At 42.7% G+C, this 15,641-nt stretch overlaps 1 protein-coding gene across 1 annotated transcript in view; it reads right to left on the minus strand.

Annotated features, from left to right (window-relative positions):
• SACS (sacsin molecular chaperone) overlaps positions 1-12,645 on the minus strand; it is an 85,870-nt gene extending 73,225 nt beyond the window's left edge. Inside the window, exon 1 of the mRNA XM_027776157.1 lies at positions 12,496-12,645. The gene's annotated coding sequence lies outside the window, so the exon portion shown is untranslated. The remainder of the gene's footprint in view (positions 1-12,495) is intronic.
• Between the last annotated feature and the right edge of the window lie 2,996 nt (positions 12,646-15,641).

Below are 15,641 nucleotides of genomic sequence, written 5' to 3' on the forward strand. Positions count from 1 at the left end.
TCCTCGGCCAGCACATACTACCTCATGCTGCCCTGCCTCTGTGGGACAGTAGAGAAGATCAGAGAAGTATCGATCTCAATGGAACACTGCTTGTTCAACTTCACTGAAACCCTAATTCTAGTTTGTCGATATTGTGTGTGCATGACTCATTCATTTCTTCCACGAGCAAGAGAGAGACTGAGCGAGTACTCCCAACAAGGTCTTGACACCGTTTACTCTTAGCCTCAGGCAGCCCTGGATCACAAGCACACATGTGCCCAGAATACTTGGGTAGGTCTCCAGGCATGAATACAGAACCTTCCCAGGAGGACCAGCCTTGCAGAGCATCATGTTTTACTGCCATTCCACAGTCTGGCCCCTCAAAGTAAGTCAAATCAAAACCCAGATTTTACAAGCAGATTCTTAAAGTTTTATGAAATAACCAAAAGACAAAAAATAACCAAAAACTATTCTTAAGAAGAAGAGTCAAAGGTATATTTGCTTGTCTAGATATCAAGCCTCCATTAGTGTGGCATTTACATGAGAACAGTCAAAGAGTAAAAAGCCCAGAGTGAGATCCCTGTCCATAGAAACTTGACACCTGAGGAAGCTTTCCATGGAGCTCAGTGGGGAAAGCTGGGCCATTCCAAAAATGTTACAGAGACAAGGGCTGTCTATGTGAAAACCAGCACAAAAACATGTCTGTACCCGATATTGTGCACAAATATCAACCCTAGGTGATTGAGAACGTAAGTGAGAAAATCAAAACGTAAGACTTAGAAAAAAAATGTAATATGATATAGTATCGTTATGGCTTCCAGGTGGAGAGGAACTCCATAAACAACAAATAAAAAGCAAAAAGGGAAATGTTGTTAAATCCAAACTACATTAAAATTAAGATCTTCCATTCACCTACAGCAAGCTACATAAATCAGTGTATATTTTTCCTTACAGGTAACTGACAAAAATTCTGTGTTCAGAATATACCAGTTGATGGCATAGAGGTGGCATAGCAGTACCATAAGTAAACCCACATGGGAAAGGTCCTGGGCTTGTGTTCTGTGGCCTCCCTGTACATGCTGGACAGGTGGATATGTACACATGTGCTTGTGATTTTGACCAGCAGAGGCTAGAGATGGATCGTGATGTGAAGATAGGCCCCTCTCTCTTTCTCTCTCAGAAGAAAAAAACAAACAACTTTAAAAAGCAAAAACAAAAAGAAAAAAATAACCTGAGAGAAAAGTGGAAAACACACTTCGATTTATATATGCTCTTTTGCAAGCATAATATTTTCACTTAAAAAAATTAAATTTGTAAATGTGTCTCATACATGAGAACAATGAAAATAGATTTATAATAATGTGAATACATAATGACATTATGAAATAGTATTATTTTTAAAGAATTATTATTTTTTTATAATTTTTATTCATTAATTTTAATTATTATTTATACATTTAATCACTATACATCATTTAGATTTTAAAGAGACTTTACCCAGCATGACGTATTATTTTATTTTTGACCAGAGAGAGAGAAAATGAAGTGAGAAAGCAAGCTGCCAGGTCCGAGACACGAACTTCAGTCGGCCATGTGAGAGTCCAGCAGCTTCACCACCATGCCACCTGCTGACCCGAAATAGTGTTTTTAATATCTTCCATTTGTTATAATAGTTGTTCATTAAGAATTAGGTATAGAGGGACCAGCAGTTAGGGTAATGGCTATGTCACTGGACTCCCATGTAGTCGACCGCAGTTCGCGTCCCAGACTCGGTGACTTAAAACTCAGGCCGGGCACGTGTGCGTGCGTGCCCAAGATCCCGAGAGGAGAATGGAGAAGAGATTGCGGCATTGCCATCCACCCTGGGGGGTGATTTCTCGCTTTCTGTCTCTCTGTCTGTCTGGCGAGTGCACGTGCTCTATAGCAAAAGGGGAGGCGAGGCAAGGGATTGACACAGGAATCACTTCCTCATGGCAAGATGTCGTTTGTTTTTTTGGGGTTTTTTTGGAGAGGTTTTTGCTATAGGGCGCGTGCGCTCGCCAGAAAGACAGAGAGAGACAGAGAGACAGAAAGCGAGAAATCACCCCCCAGGGGGGATGGCCACGCTGCAATCCCTTCTCCATTTTCCTCTCAGGATCTTGGGCACGCACGCACACGCACCCGGTGTGAGTTTAAGCCACCGGGTCCGGGACTTGAACCACAGTCGGCCACATGGTAGTCCAGCGACATAGCCATTACCCTAACTGCTGGTCCCGGCAAGATGTCGTTTTACTTGGAGCCAATCTTGGGTAATACCTACGCCCCTTCCTGAACCCCCATGTGCCCTCTGGCTATTGGTGGGGACATGTGCCCTACACCTATATACCACTCCACAAGAACTTACTCTCCAAGCACATCAAAGCACCCCTTAGTCTTTCAAAGATCCACGTGGTATACTAATAAATCCTTAATTAACATTAAATTATGCATATAGTATTTAAATACTAGTGACATTTGCATAATATTTTACAATTACATGCATTGTCTCACATGAACCTCAAGATAACTTTATAAGAAAAGCAAACCAGATAGCCTCTACAGTTTACAGAGAGGTTAAGGGATGTGCCTAGGCCATAAGGGCATACAGTTGAAGGGGATAGGGTGATGGAAGCCCCAGGGACCAGTTTACAGGGGTTCCACAAAGACGTTAGTGTTTATAAACTCTAGCTCTGCAGTAGCTGCACAGAGGGGAGAGTGCACACACTTCCCAGTGTGTCCTGGGGCATGTGGCCACTGAAAGTTCACACCAAGGAGATGACACAGTTCCAACAGAGCTCCAGATCATGTTTAGAGAGAGAAAATAAAATCAGACCACTGTCGATATGGCAGTAAGGAGCTGGATAGAGAACAACAGTCACAAAACATGTATTTTTTTATTTACTTTGAACTAATTCAAGACAAAAAATAAATAGAGATACTAAAGTGGCTTTTTTTCTCTCTCTTTTAAAAGAAATTTATTCCATGAGTGAAAGAGGGAGAAAGGCACACCAACAGGGTCCTGAGGCTGTTCTCCATGCACCAGCTTCAGTAAGTCCGGATCATGGGCACGCACAGGTCCATTAAACGCAGGAAGTTCTCCAGAAGCAAGCCCAGAACCTACCCATGTGGGTCAGCCTGGCACAGTACTTTGTTTTACTGTGTACCATGGTCTGGCCCCCTTTGGGATCTCTAACTCATCATTTCACACACACACACAAAACCTTTATTCAATTCAACAAATAGTCATTTCTTCATATGCCAAAATGAAACATTTCAGGTATGCAATATGTAGGCATTTATACAAAGAATATCTCTGCTGACACTTGTATATTTAACTCTTCTTCCTTTTTATTGTTTTAAGCTACAAAAATGATTTTCATTTCTTACTAATATATGCTTGATCCTATACAAATATTTTTGTATATATATATATATATATATATAAGGATTTTTGCTATAGGGCTCATGTGCTCACTGGAGAGAGAGAAAGACAGAGAGACAGAAAACAAGAACTCACACCCCACAGGGGATATGACCACATGGCAGTCTCTTCTCCATTCTCTTCTTGGGATTTTGAACACACACACACACACACACACACACACACACACACACACATGTACCTGGTGTGAGTCAGGTCCAGGACTCGAACCACGGTCAGCTATGTGGGCAACTTAACCATTATGTTATCTGCTGGTTCTTATATTTACAACTTTAATATTTACATTGAATATAAATCTTCATCTGATAATGCATCTATTTGTGAGTGCTTCAATGGATCATACATTGATTTTATAAACTCTCTTCTTTTTTAATTGCCAGAGGGCATGTATGTTAACCAGAAGACGGGGGGAAGAAAGAAAGCATCTCCCCACCACCACCTTATGGAGTATATTCACACTGCAATCCCTCCTCCTTCATTTCCTATCCTGACTAAATTCTGGGCATATGTGCCTGGTGTGTTTTTCCAAGCCACCAAAGCAAGGATTTGAACCATGGTCAGTCGTGTCAGCTCCCTTAACCACTAGACCACAAGGCTGACCCTATTTTTGTAAATTCCTAACAATGACACTGCACAGCAGATAGAAGCTAGTAGCCTTTTTTATGGCATCTAATGTGATTAAGCAGCAGTAATGCAATTTTAAAAAGTAAGAAATACAAACATCACATTTCCCATATTAATACATTTAAGGCAGTGCCTCAGTAAGACAATAAAATTAACCGTGATATAATAAATCCAATATTTTTTACTGCTTCCATGATAACTTTGTGTTTATGCAGTTCATTAACATGGCTGAGGAAATTCACATATTCTAAATTTTGTATACAGTTGAAATATTATTGATAGTAAAACTAATATATAGTATAATGAGGTTTCCTTGTGGAGATACAGTATTTTCAATTTGTTAAAGTGGTTTCATAGATATTATTTTATTTCACTCTCAAAACAGCCTGGTAATTCAGGAGGGACTTGTTCATTTTATTTTACAGGTAAGGAAGCTGTGGCCAGAAAAATCGAACTGGAGCCCATCCAGGTCCTTGGACTCCCAGCTGTTACCAGATTCCCCAGTATGAGTGCCTGACACAACAGGCACTCAAATATTTCCTTCACCCCACTCACCGTCCCGGAGAGGAAGACAGATGCTTCTACCGTCTCACCTGGGGAGTCTTGTGGTAAGATGAAGCAGAGCCATCTGGGGCCTTCCACTTCCCACAAATTGAGAATCATGTTACTTTTTTAACGAGGAAAGTGAACATGTTTCCTCATCCCACACAAGACAGCTTGCGCTACCCATGAACAGCACAACTGTAAAGACCAGATTGAAATGTACAGAAACGTGGGACCAGCAGTTAGCGTAATGGCTATGTCGCTGGACTCCCACGTAGTCGACCGTGGTTCGAGTCCCAGACCCGGTGGCTTAAACTCATGCTGGGCATGTGTGTGTGCATGTCCAAGATCCCGAGAGGAGAATGGAGGAGAAGGGATTGCGGCGTGGCCTTCCCCCCAGGGGGTGATTTCTCGCTTTCTGTCTCTCTGTCTCTCTCTGTCTGTCTGGCGAGCACACGAGCCCTATAGCAAAAACCTCTCCCAAAAATAAAAGAAATGTGCCTAAAAGTACTGAGTAGGGGGCTCGACAGTGGCAGTAATTTCACACTGTGAAGCTGATCCACACAGGAAGGTTCCAGGTTCATGTGGAGACACCTCCCTGAACACGCTGGGCCAGTGTGTGCCCATGATCTGGGGCTGGCTGAGGCTGGGGGTGGATTAGAATATCAAGACCCTGTTGTGGGTGCTTTTTGAGAAAGAGAGAGAAAGAGAGAGAAATAAACTTTTAAAAAAATAATAAAAATACTTAGTAAACTGCAGGTAGTTCTTACGAATATTGTATGCCACTATTTTTTTTTAATTCATGATAGAGTGTGTGAACATGCACAAAGGGCAGTGGCGGGGAAGGAGACACCCTCCACAGGATCTGGTCACACCGTGATCTCCATCCTCCAGTCCTCCAGCCTACCGGATCTTGGACACTCGTGGGTGTGCCTAGTACATTTCAGACCAATATAGCCAGGGATTCGAACCACAGTGGCCACACGGGATTCAGTTTCTCTTGAGCAACTCATTACTGCTATACCACTCTTTTTGCCATGTAATATTTGTTAAGACATAAAATGTAAAATTAGTGCTCATGGTATTCTCTGCCCACCGACACACAACAATCAGTGCTCCGCAGCTGCTGTCAGGGGAGGGTTGCACGACCATCCTCGCCAGCTGTGGAATCGTTCCTTTGGCTCTAAGACCTGAAGCAGCTGCCCACGGCTGACATAAGCACAGTGTGTCCACTCAGTGACCTCTTTGCCTTCCCAGCAAAAATATCCTATTTTGGCAACCTGAGCTTCACCCCCAGTAGGATGACTTGGCACTATGTATGATCTCATTTAAGGAGAGGGAGGAGAAACGTGCCTGCTCCACTCATCCTGGTGTGATGTTGCTCTGAGTTACTTGAAACAGAGGCAGCTAGGAGACGCAGATTTAAATCACAGCCATCATTTACATAACCGAGACATTCCCTGACTCTGCCCTTGAGCAGAGGTGGGAAGGGAGAGGAGTATGGGAAGATAAAGTGGTTCCTAAGGTGGAATAAAGTGAACTTCACCAAAAAGGAGAGGGACAAAGTAAACTTCGCAGGAACTAGCACACAGACACCTGGCTGTCATCCAAGGGAAAGACAAGAAAGCCTTTCCTGCAGGGATGCGAAGAAAATATAATCAGGAGCCTTCTTGTTACTTTATTCTCTTCAATATGATGCTCTTTCTCTTTGTTTAAGGGTGTTTGTTAAATTTTAGAACTGCACTGTAGCCTTTATTTTTTAAGTTTTATGTATTTATTCCATGAGTGAGAGAGACAGAGAGAAAGCACCCCTAACAGGGTCTCGACATCCCAATTCACCCCCACCCAGACCAGCCGTAGGTCATGGAAACACTCATGCCCAGTGTACCAGGGAAGCCTCCAGATGAGAACCCCAGCCCTCCCCATGTGAGTCAGCCTTGCAGGGCATCACACCTCACCCCACCACTCCCAGGCCCCAGTTCGGCATCCATTTCTTGTAGATTTAGAATAGTAAAACACCTCCTCCTGTGGGGAAGGGGAAAGGGGATCAGACTAAGAGAGGTTTAGGGTAGCTAACGCCAGAACAGAGGTTCCTTGGAGTTTCAGTTTGCCCTTAAAAGCTCAATTTATTCACAAAGATAAACTTTTACATGAAAGCGACATTACATATGCAGGAGTTGTATGGTGTGAAGGGGATGAGGTTAGGGGTTAGGGGAGGGCCCTGTGCAGTGGAGGCAGGAAGCATCTTTGGGGACTTCCCATGTCACTGTTCTTAATACCGCAGAGTTTGCAGGCACAGGGCTCTGCAGCTTCACCTATCAGAATAGCTTTAGTTTCCCTAGATACAGTCTTTTAACACATTTATAGCAAAGAACAGAGGGCGAACTGTTCTTAGCAGTCTCCTGAGAAGGCGGAGCACGTTCAGCTGAGAACAAGAACTGAAATCTACATTGCTTTTCATCATGTTTGACAAAACAGATTCATACGTGGCTGAATTCTCTGGGCCATGGTGAAAATTTACCCTTGAAAGTCCCTAACACTACAAAAACAAGTCAAATGCAGCCAGATTTCAGATCCACACAAAGCCTCCACTAGAATTACCAGCAGAGTCATTGTCTTGTCCTCCATAATAATGTCAGAATAAAACATGAGTCAGCAAAGACCAAATTGTTTTAAAATGGAATCTTTGCAAAATGGAAAAGTCAGATTAATTCACTCCACAAATCAATAGACCAAAATGTAAGACACAGTGAGCATTGGGGGTGTCGCTAGTGACAGAACTATGCTAACAAAATACATGGTAAAGAAGTCATGGTCACTTCCAGAGTCACTCCATGACAGTAAATCCAAGTCTCTACCTGAGTATGTACATAAGATACAGCTTATAGAGCACCAGAAGGTAATGCTGATGGTGAAGGCCATGTATCTGTGTGTGTAATGACACATTTCCACATAAAATGTGCAACAGAAAAATATACTGGATTTCTTTCTTTTTCTTTTGGAGAGGTTTTTGCTATAGGGTGTGTGTGCTCTCCAGAAAGACAGAGACAGAGAGATAAAAAGTGAAAGATCCCCCCCCCCCAGGGAGAATGGCCACGCCACAATCCCTTCTCCTCCACCCTTCTCTCCAGATCTTGGATGCGCATCACATGCCCGGCATGAGTTTGAAGCCACTGGGTCCAGGACACAAACCGTAGTAGACTCTGTAGGAGTCCAGCGACATAACCGTTACGCCATCTGCTGGTCCACAAAATGGCTAAGTTTTAAGATGAAGAAACAGCTTAGCTGCTTGCTCAGGACAAATGGCTTGCGACAGTAATTCAGGACCTAAAACAAAGGTTTTTTCTAGGCCCCACCACATTCTAGGAAGAAGGCAAGATAATGGTTTTTATGGTCCAAAGCTTCTAGACAGAGAATCTGTTGGCCTTCTTACTCCAAAATTAGGAGAATGACCAGATCCATCCAACATGTAACCCTCACCATGATGAGGAGAAGAGGGATGCATGCACAGGCCCCATCTAGCACAAGTGCAGACACAGCCCTTCCTGACCAGATAAAACTCATCACCTCAGTTCCTCTTCAGTAACCCATTTCCCAGGACAGCTCCCTGCTTGGGCAATCTGTTCTTCCTTCCCTCTCTTAATAAACTCTACTTGCTATCCCCTTTCTGTGTCTACATCTCTAATTCTTTGTAAGCTACAGACCAGGAATCCATGTCCCACTGCAGGTACTGGACCTGATCACTCCTATACCCCTGAGTCCCCACATCATTATTTTTCCCACTTAAGAAAGAAGAAATTGAGGCTTCAAGAGGTTAAATTTTAGAATTAGTAGATAATTCTGATACCTACATATGGTGGGTCATTAGCAAAACTATTGGGACATCAGAGTCACTTGTTAACATGGTCTCTATCTTATTACTGTGCATCCTAACTGAATTCAAAACCAAGCCTATAGGAAACAAATACATTTGTTTAAAATCATGAACATTTTGTTTCTTAGCCAGGCTTCTGGGAAATATGAAGGTGAGTAGGACACAAATATGTTCTTCAGGTCCATAATTTTCTTAGGAATTCACTAAGCACAAACATTTAAGAAATAAAAACATTGGGCCAGCATGTGCTGGGGTGGTTAAGGGCACTGGATTCCCACATGACTGACCACAGTTCAAGTCCCGGGCCTGGTGGCTTCCTTACTCACTTTCTCTTTTGCTTACTCACTTTCTCTTCTCTCTCTCTCTCTCTCTCAAATTGGAAAATAATAATGTTAAATAAAATATTTTTTTCAAAAAGAAACAAAACATTAATAAAACTGGTGGAATGTTCAGCACATTGATAAAAATTTGGTAAAAAATGGTTATAAGCTATGTTTTAAGCTTAAAGGCCTAACAAACGAATATCCTTAAGCTCAAAATAACTCTTATTTAATTAATTCATCAAATAAGGTTCTGTTTATATAGTGTTGCCAGACTTAGTAAAAAAAAAAATTATAAGTAGATATACCTGGTTAAGTTTGAATTTCACACAAATAATGAAAAAAATTAGTATGTATATACCTTATGCTACATTCCTTTATTTTATCCTGTAATCTTATTAGGATTTTTTTTTTCACGGTTAAATTTTTTATTGCATTAAAAACAAGGAGAAAGGCTAAACTCCCATATAAAAATGTACCCAAATTCCAGGTATCTGTAAAGTTCGTATAAATACTGCTTTATGGCAGGACTTTAGTGAATAAGGAGGCATGTGAAATTTAAATGATCACCCATAATAGTATCAGGATGGCTTTGTCTTATTTAAATGCTACCTTTTCAGAACCCATGAGAAGTCTGTGTGGCACGCAGAACCCTTGTCTTCTAGCCTAAGATGGTAGACCCGTGGTCTGATCTAGAGTAGAATATTTAAAACGACTCTCTGGATGCAATGTTAATAGTAAACCACTGACACTGTGGTAGCAACCAGAGCTCAGGGTTTGCAGTCTGAGAACTTACTGACGTTCAGCAAGAGAAATGAATATCAATATTGGCTAGTTGACCTCTCTTTTTACAAATAAATACTTGGGGTTTCACTTTCTTAATCTTCCATTGTGTGGTGTGTAAAATGGGGATGCCTGTTGCACAAGTCTGTTGGGAGAATCCAAAAGACCATTCAGTGTGAAGGCATTACATTTGATCAAATAATTATTACAAACTGAGGATATCCCTAAAGACAGCTATCTAAATCACAGGACTCAAAGGAAATGTAGACATTATCACTCTAAACTCTTAACTTAGAATGACAGTAAGTGTCTTTCTAATCAGCACAAAGAGAAGCCAAGGCAAGGCAGGGCTCAAGCCACACCTTTGGTCCCCAATCCAAGCTTTTCTAACTTCACTATGTTCCCTGTAAGGTAAAGGCACAGCAGCTCCAGCTGAGACTGACATCTGAAACAATATACTATGTGCAGAGTTTAAGAAGAAGGATGAAAAAAAGGGAGAAAGACACAGAAAATAGAAATTAAAATAGTAACGGGATTGGCAACAAAAGAGCAAATTGCCACCCAGGCTGTCCAAGATCAGAATAGCAATGGGACTTGTTCAGATTTTTCCAACTTGGCACCATCTGCATCAATCACTTTCAGCAGTGCTCACTTGGACTCAGGGCAAGTGCAGTCAATATCATCATCGCTGCTGCTCATAAAGGATTTAGGAAGTTGTATGAAGGGAACTGGCCTTGCTTCCTCCAAAAGAACACTCTCACGGCAACACAAAAATACCAGCATTACTCTCAGAGGTAAGAGGTCCTAGAACAATGCTTAGCCCATGACAAGAACTGTATATATATTTTGTACTCATCAGAGCTGATTAAGATGTTCTCAGTCAAAAGCATATTTCAAATGCATTTTTTCTTAATTTTTTAAGAATTATTTTTTTTAACTTCCTTTCTTCTTTTCTTTCTTTCTTTTATTTGACCAGAAAGAGAAAGAGAGAGCGAGAGAAAGTGAGAAAGCAAGCCTCCAGGCCCAGCACTAGAACCGCAGTTGGCTCTGTGGAAGTCCACTGCCCTTAACCACCCCACCACCTGCTGACCCCATCAAAATGCATTTCTTTTGGGAAATGGTGTGATGAAACCACTATAGCTGGTGTCACTACGGCTGGGCGAACTGAATGAGAAAATGATAAAACGATTACTGAATAGCTAAGTTGTGCCTAATCGTGCTAGGTGCCCTCACACACTTTAGCGGTTTCGCCCCCTTGACAACTATGTAAACGAAGTGCTCTATCATCCCTGAATTGGGAGGAAGGGAGGTTCACAGAAGTTAACAGAATCTTCAGCAAGGTTAAGGCGGAGCTGAGATTTGAACTCAAGGCTTCGAAAGGCATAAAGCAACAGTTCACAAGAAGCTTCTGATGGAAGCTAACCGTGGTCGTAAGAGGCTATCATTGGGCTTTTCCTCCTGTTCTGTGAATTATGAACAAGTTCTTACAATCCAAAGTACAAGGAAAATGTGAGCATATGGAAATTCTGGCTTGGTTTGTTTGAATGAGAAAGTGAAGGAGACTTGAAGAGCCTTCGTGGGGTGGGGTGGGGTGGGGCGAGGGAGAAAAGGAAAAAAAAAAAGAGCAGCCAAAAGCCAAGGAAGGTGAAAATCAAGAGTGAAGGGGATAGGGAACCAGCAGTTAGCGTAATGGCTATGTCGCTGGACTCCCACGTAGTTGACCACGGTTCGCGTCCCGGATCCGGTGGCTTAAAACTCACACCAGGCTCGTGTGCGTTCATGCCCAAGATCCCGAGAGGAGAATGGAGGAGAAGGGATTGCGGCGTGACCATCCCCCCTGGGGGGTGATTTCTCGCTTTCTGTCTCTCTGTCTCTCTGTCTATCTGGCGAGCGCACGCGCCCTATAGTGAAAAATCTCTCCAAAAAAAAAAAAAAAAGAGTGAAGGGGATAGTCAAGGAGAAAAGAAAATAAATGGGATGTCATTTGTGACACTAGGAAGTAAGACTTCATAGGGAAGATTGTAGAGAAAGACTGGTCAGGTATAAGTAAAGCTATTGGGGCATCAATCACTGGTTACGCTGGTCCGTACCTGTTATTAACAGACTGCTTAAAAAGCAATGTGGACTCTAAGTGGCAGTGAGGGCTGATCACTGCTACCTGCATTGGTGGAGAAAGGAAGGTCCCCTTCTATACAACTCAGGGCAGCTCGTGTATGGGAAACACATGGAATTAACCTGCAGTCTGCTTTTCACTAAAACGGAACAGGCTCTGATTCCACTTCAGAAATGGAGATAATAAAGTCAAGACACTGAGACCTTAGAAACAAATCCAGCATTCTTCTCTGAGGTATTAACCTTGTTTCAAGAGGAGAAAAAAAAAAAGGAAAGAAAGCAAGCAAGAGAGAAATTATGTTGCTCAAATTAGAATACTCTTTCTAAGAATTTAATGGCCCCTTCTTAGAGTAAAATTAAAGAAGTAAAATGTTTTTAACTAAAAGTAGGATTTGCACATTATTATATAAGATAACATGCGGAATCATTTAAGGGCATGCTGTTTAAAATGAGGACACTAGAATCATTTAAGGGCATGCTGTTTAAAATGAAGATACTATAAACTCTGAGCTACTTTCAGAGTCCCACTTTATTATTCAGCAGGGCCACTGACCCCACACACAGACAGCAATAGACCCATTGTGGCTATCGCCTGCAACCCGGGTGGCAATTAAAATGACAAAGCCGGCTCGTTGGCTCTCTGGACCACAGCGATCTCTCTAGTAACCCTGCAGCTGGCGCGCCTCACCCACAAATCCGCAGGCAGCCAGCCCAAACTGCAAATTTTTGAGAGAACTCATTACTCACAGCTGCACAACAAGCTCAAGATTCTCTGCCCTATCACGAAGGCGGTATCTCACCGAGAGTGGTCCACGATCTCCCGCAAACAACTGCAGTGACTGACCGACCTGGTTTCAGACCAGCTCTGAGGACTGCAAGCCCAGCCTTGCGCGGAGCCCGCTGGTTCCTCTAAGCTGCGTCTTCATTTACTCTTCCGGTTTGTTCTGCAGCTGGATCCTCAAATACTTACTGAGAGCTGTCAGCATCACGGTCTCCGAGCCTTTGTTTTCCTTTTGTGCCATCAGCAGGTTCCAGCGTGACTGTCACCGCAGCCAGCCGCACTGGGTCCAGGCAGACACTCTGCGGCAGAGGCTGGAGCTCCCTCTACCCAGCGACCTTTTTTTTTCTTTTTAAAGAGATAGGACCTTTATCAACCTTAGGTGGCGGTAATGCTGCATATGCTCATTGGTTGCTCAATGTAATGGAGAAAAATAACAGCGTTTTTCTTCTTCTCCCATTATAAAGATTAGTTTTTAGGAGATAGGTCTGGCTAACGGAAGACCGGCTCCATTAAATACTTCCACGTGACCTTAGACAAGTCATAGGTTAGTCTCATTTACCTCATGAGAAATGAAGAGTTGTGATCAGACAATGTCCTGTGTGGAAATCTAATAATTTACTAAAAACAAATACAAAACCTTCAGTAACACTCTTGCCGATGTAATACTAAAAATAAATATAAAAATAGCAATACACCACTGATAAACTGCAACTAAGTGGTCTGCAAGTGATAGCAGTTATAGCTCACAAAGGGCTTTTCACATGTAATTTGCATTTGAATATGAGATTCCAAGGATCAAAAAAAACTCACTCCAAATACGCTGTAGATTGAAAAATGTTAGACACTCATAAGATGTTCTAGGATTTTATTTTAGGGTCAACGTAATAATAGAAAGTTTACAATAACAAGTGAAGTACTGTGATTTCTTTGTGCCAAGAAAAGCTGTTTTCATACACAGTATCTGGCTACTGCCCTTAGGTACGAGATATTTCTCAGTCTCTTTAGTGGAATCATCCATCCACTTTATCTTAATAAACCTAGAATTTAGACTTGTCTAGAATTTTAGGAGCTGGGATGCTTCCCATTCCTTTTTCCCTGGGGAAAACACTCAGCTCGACTTAGGGATCTAAAAAGGCTCAAATGATCTTTCCTGGGGGGATAACCACAGCAGGCCTAAGATGTCAGAACTAATTTCGGAAGGAGAGTCCAGCCTCTCTGCAGTCTGGCCTTACTCAGAGTTGCCACATGAGATGCCAGACCTAATGGTGTTTCCCTCACATGCTAGACCCATAGATTTATGCGTGTGTGTGTGTGTGTGTGTGCACATGTGTGTCTATATTGTAGAAAAATGTCTTGTTCTAACAAAAATCACTGCATAACAAGGAAACAAGTTTATATCAGGGAGAAGTGGTGTCAAATTCTCATGTGCATCATGCTCTGTGGGCTACCTGTGGCCTGACCTTTGGTGACAGGCATCTGTGGAGGTGAGCCTGCCCCCACTGGGGCTATACAACTTCTTTTTTATTTTTAATTTATTTATTTACTCCTTCTATGAGGGAGAGATACTGAGATGAGCTTCTTTAACAGGGTCTTCCTTCATGCAAAGATCTACCCCCAGCCTCAGCAGCCAAGAACATGAATAGATATGCCCAGCTTGTACAGGGAGACCTCAGGATATGAACTCAGGACCTTCTCATGTGACTTCAGCATGGTATGAGCACTGCGCCCCTGCAGCTGGCCAGAAACCTCCATTCTAATACTACTATTTCAGTTGTCATCAGATTAATTAAGCATGCCTTTCCTAAGTAGCCTCTGTGTTCCTGGCCCTCAGCTAGGCACTAGATGCTGAAAGATGAATGTCTAGTGTCTTGCTCACCTAAGATGGCCTTCTACTCATGACTTTAGACTATTAGAGCCCCATAGAGCCAAACGGTATAAATCTATAGGTAGGTGTATTTCTCCACTCCCCTGTCTTCCAAGGGAGTAGGTCCTGAGGAAGATCATTTTGTTTGGCTCAGCATAGGGGACTATGTGTTCTACAAAACAGAGCCCTAGAGAAAAGCTGGGTCCTGCTGCCTGACAGCTCCCTGGCCTAGCTAGAAAGCACTCCAGAAGAGGTGAGGGATCTAGGAGAGTGAAATCTATGCAGATGAGAGGGGCTAGAAGGATTGCCAAAGGGAAGCGAGAGGGGAGAGAAGAGTTTGAGCGTTGCTATGACAAGTGATGTTTTGGGCAAAGAGATCCAGAACATGAATATTTAGGAAGTCCTACTTTGAATTCTGCACCATAAGTCTGTCTTTGGTACCCTCGTCTTAAGAAAAGCTTTAGTAAACACTTCCTATTTCCTTTCTACATATTTGAAGTTGGGTTTGGGACATGACACGGTTCAGTGCTGAGTATGTTTTGGCTTCAAAGAGACTGTTGCAGGGGGAACCAGCAGTTAGCATAATGGCTATGTCGCTGGACTCCCACGTGGTCGACCGCGGTTTGCGTCCCAGACCCCGTGGCTTAAAACTCACACCGGGCGCGTGTGTGTGCGTGCCCAATATCCCGGGAGGAGAATGGAGGAAAAGGGATTGCGGTGTGACCATCCCCCCTGGGGGGTGATTTCTCGCTTTCTGTCTCTATGTCTCTCTCTGTCTGTCTGGCGAAAACTTCTCAAAAAAAAAAAAAAGAGAGAGACTGTTGGAGGAATGAAGAGAGCCAGAGAGAGCCTATGTGTGGAACGCCCTGTGGCATGGCTGCCTCTTCAGGACTCCTGGTCCCCCGAGCCTCTCTCTCCTGTGTGACAAACCTGCTATTGGCTCCCTGAACTCTTTCTAAATCAGTTCCTAGAGCTCAGCTCTGCCTACCCTGTGGTTTTCTAGTATTGAGACATTCCAAAAACTTTCAGCATGTGCCTCCCAGGGCACATTCATATACGTAGACAGTCAGAGACCATCACCATGCAGCTTTCTCCTAAGGGATGTTTGTACAAAGTCAAAATTGTACTCCCTTTGTCTCTGCTTCACTGTATAAGCATGTAACAATGAAGAACCACAGACTTTGTGCATCTTAACAAGGTACCCAATTCTGCCACACGTGTAACATGGGAAAAATTACCATCAATTTTTAAGGTGACACTTGAAGCCACCCTGACACTTAAAAAAAAAAAATATATATATA

The sequence above is a fragment of the Tupaia chinensis genome, unplaced genomic scaffold (assembly GCF_000334495.1).
Source record: "Tupaia chinensis unplaced genomic scaffold, TupChi_1.0 Scaffold000634_1, whole genome shotgun sequence".
Taxonomy (NCBI): domain Eukaryota; kingdom Metazoa; phylum Chordata; class Mammalia; order Scandentia; family Tupaiidae; genus Tupaia; species Tupaia belangeri.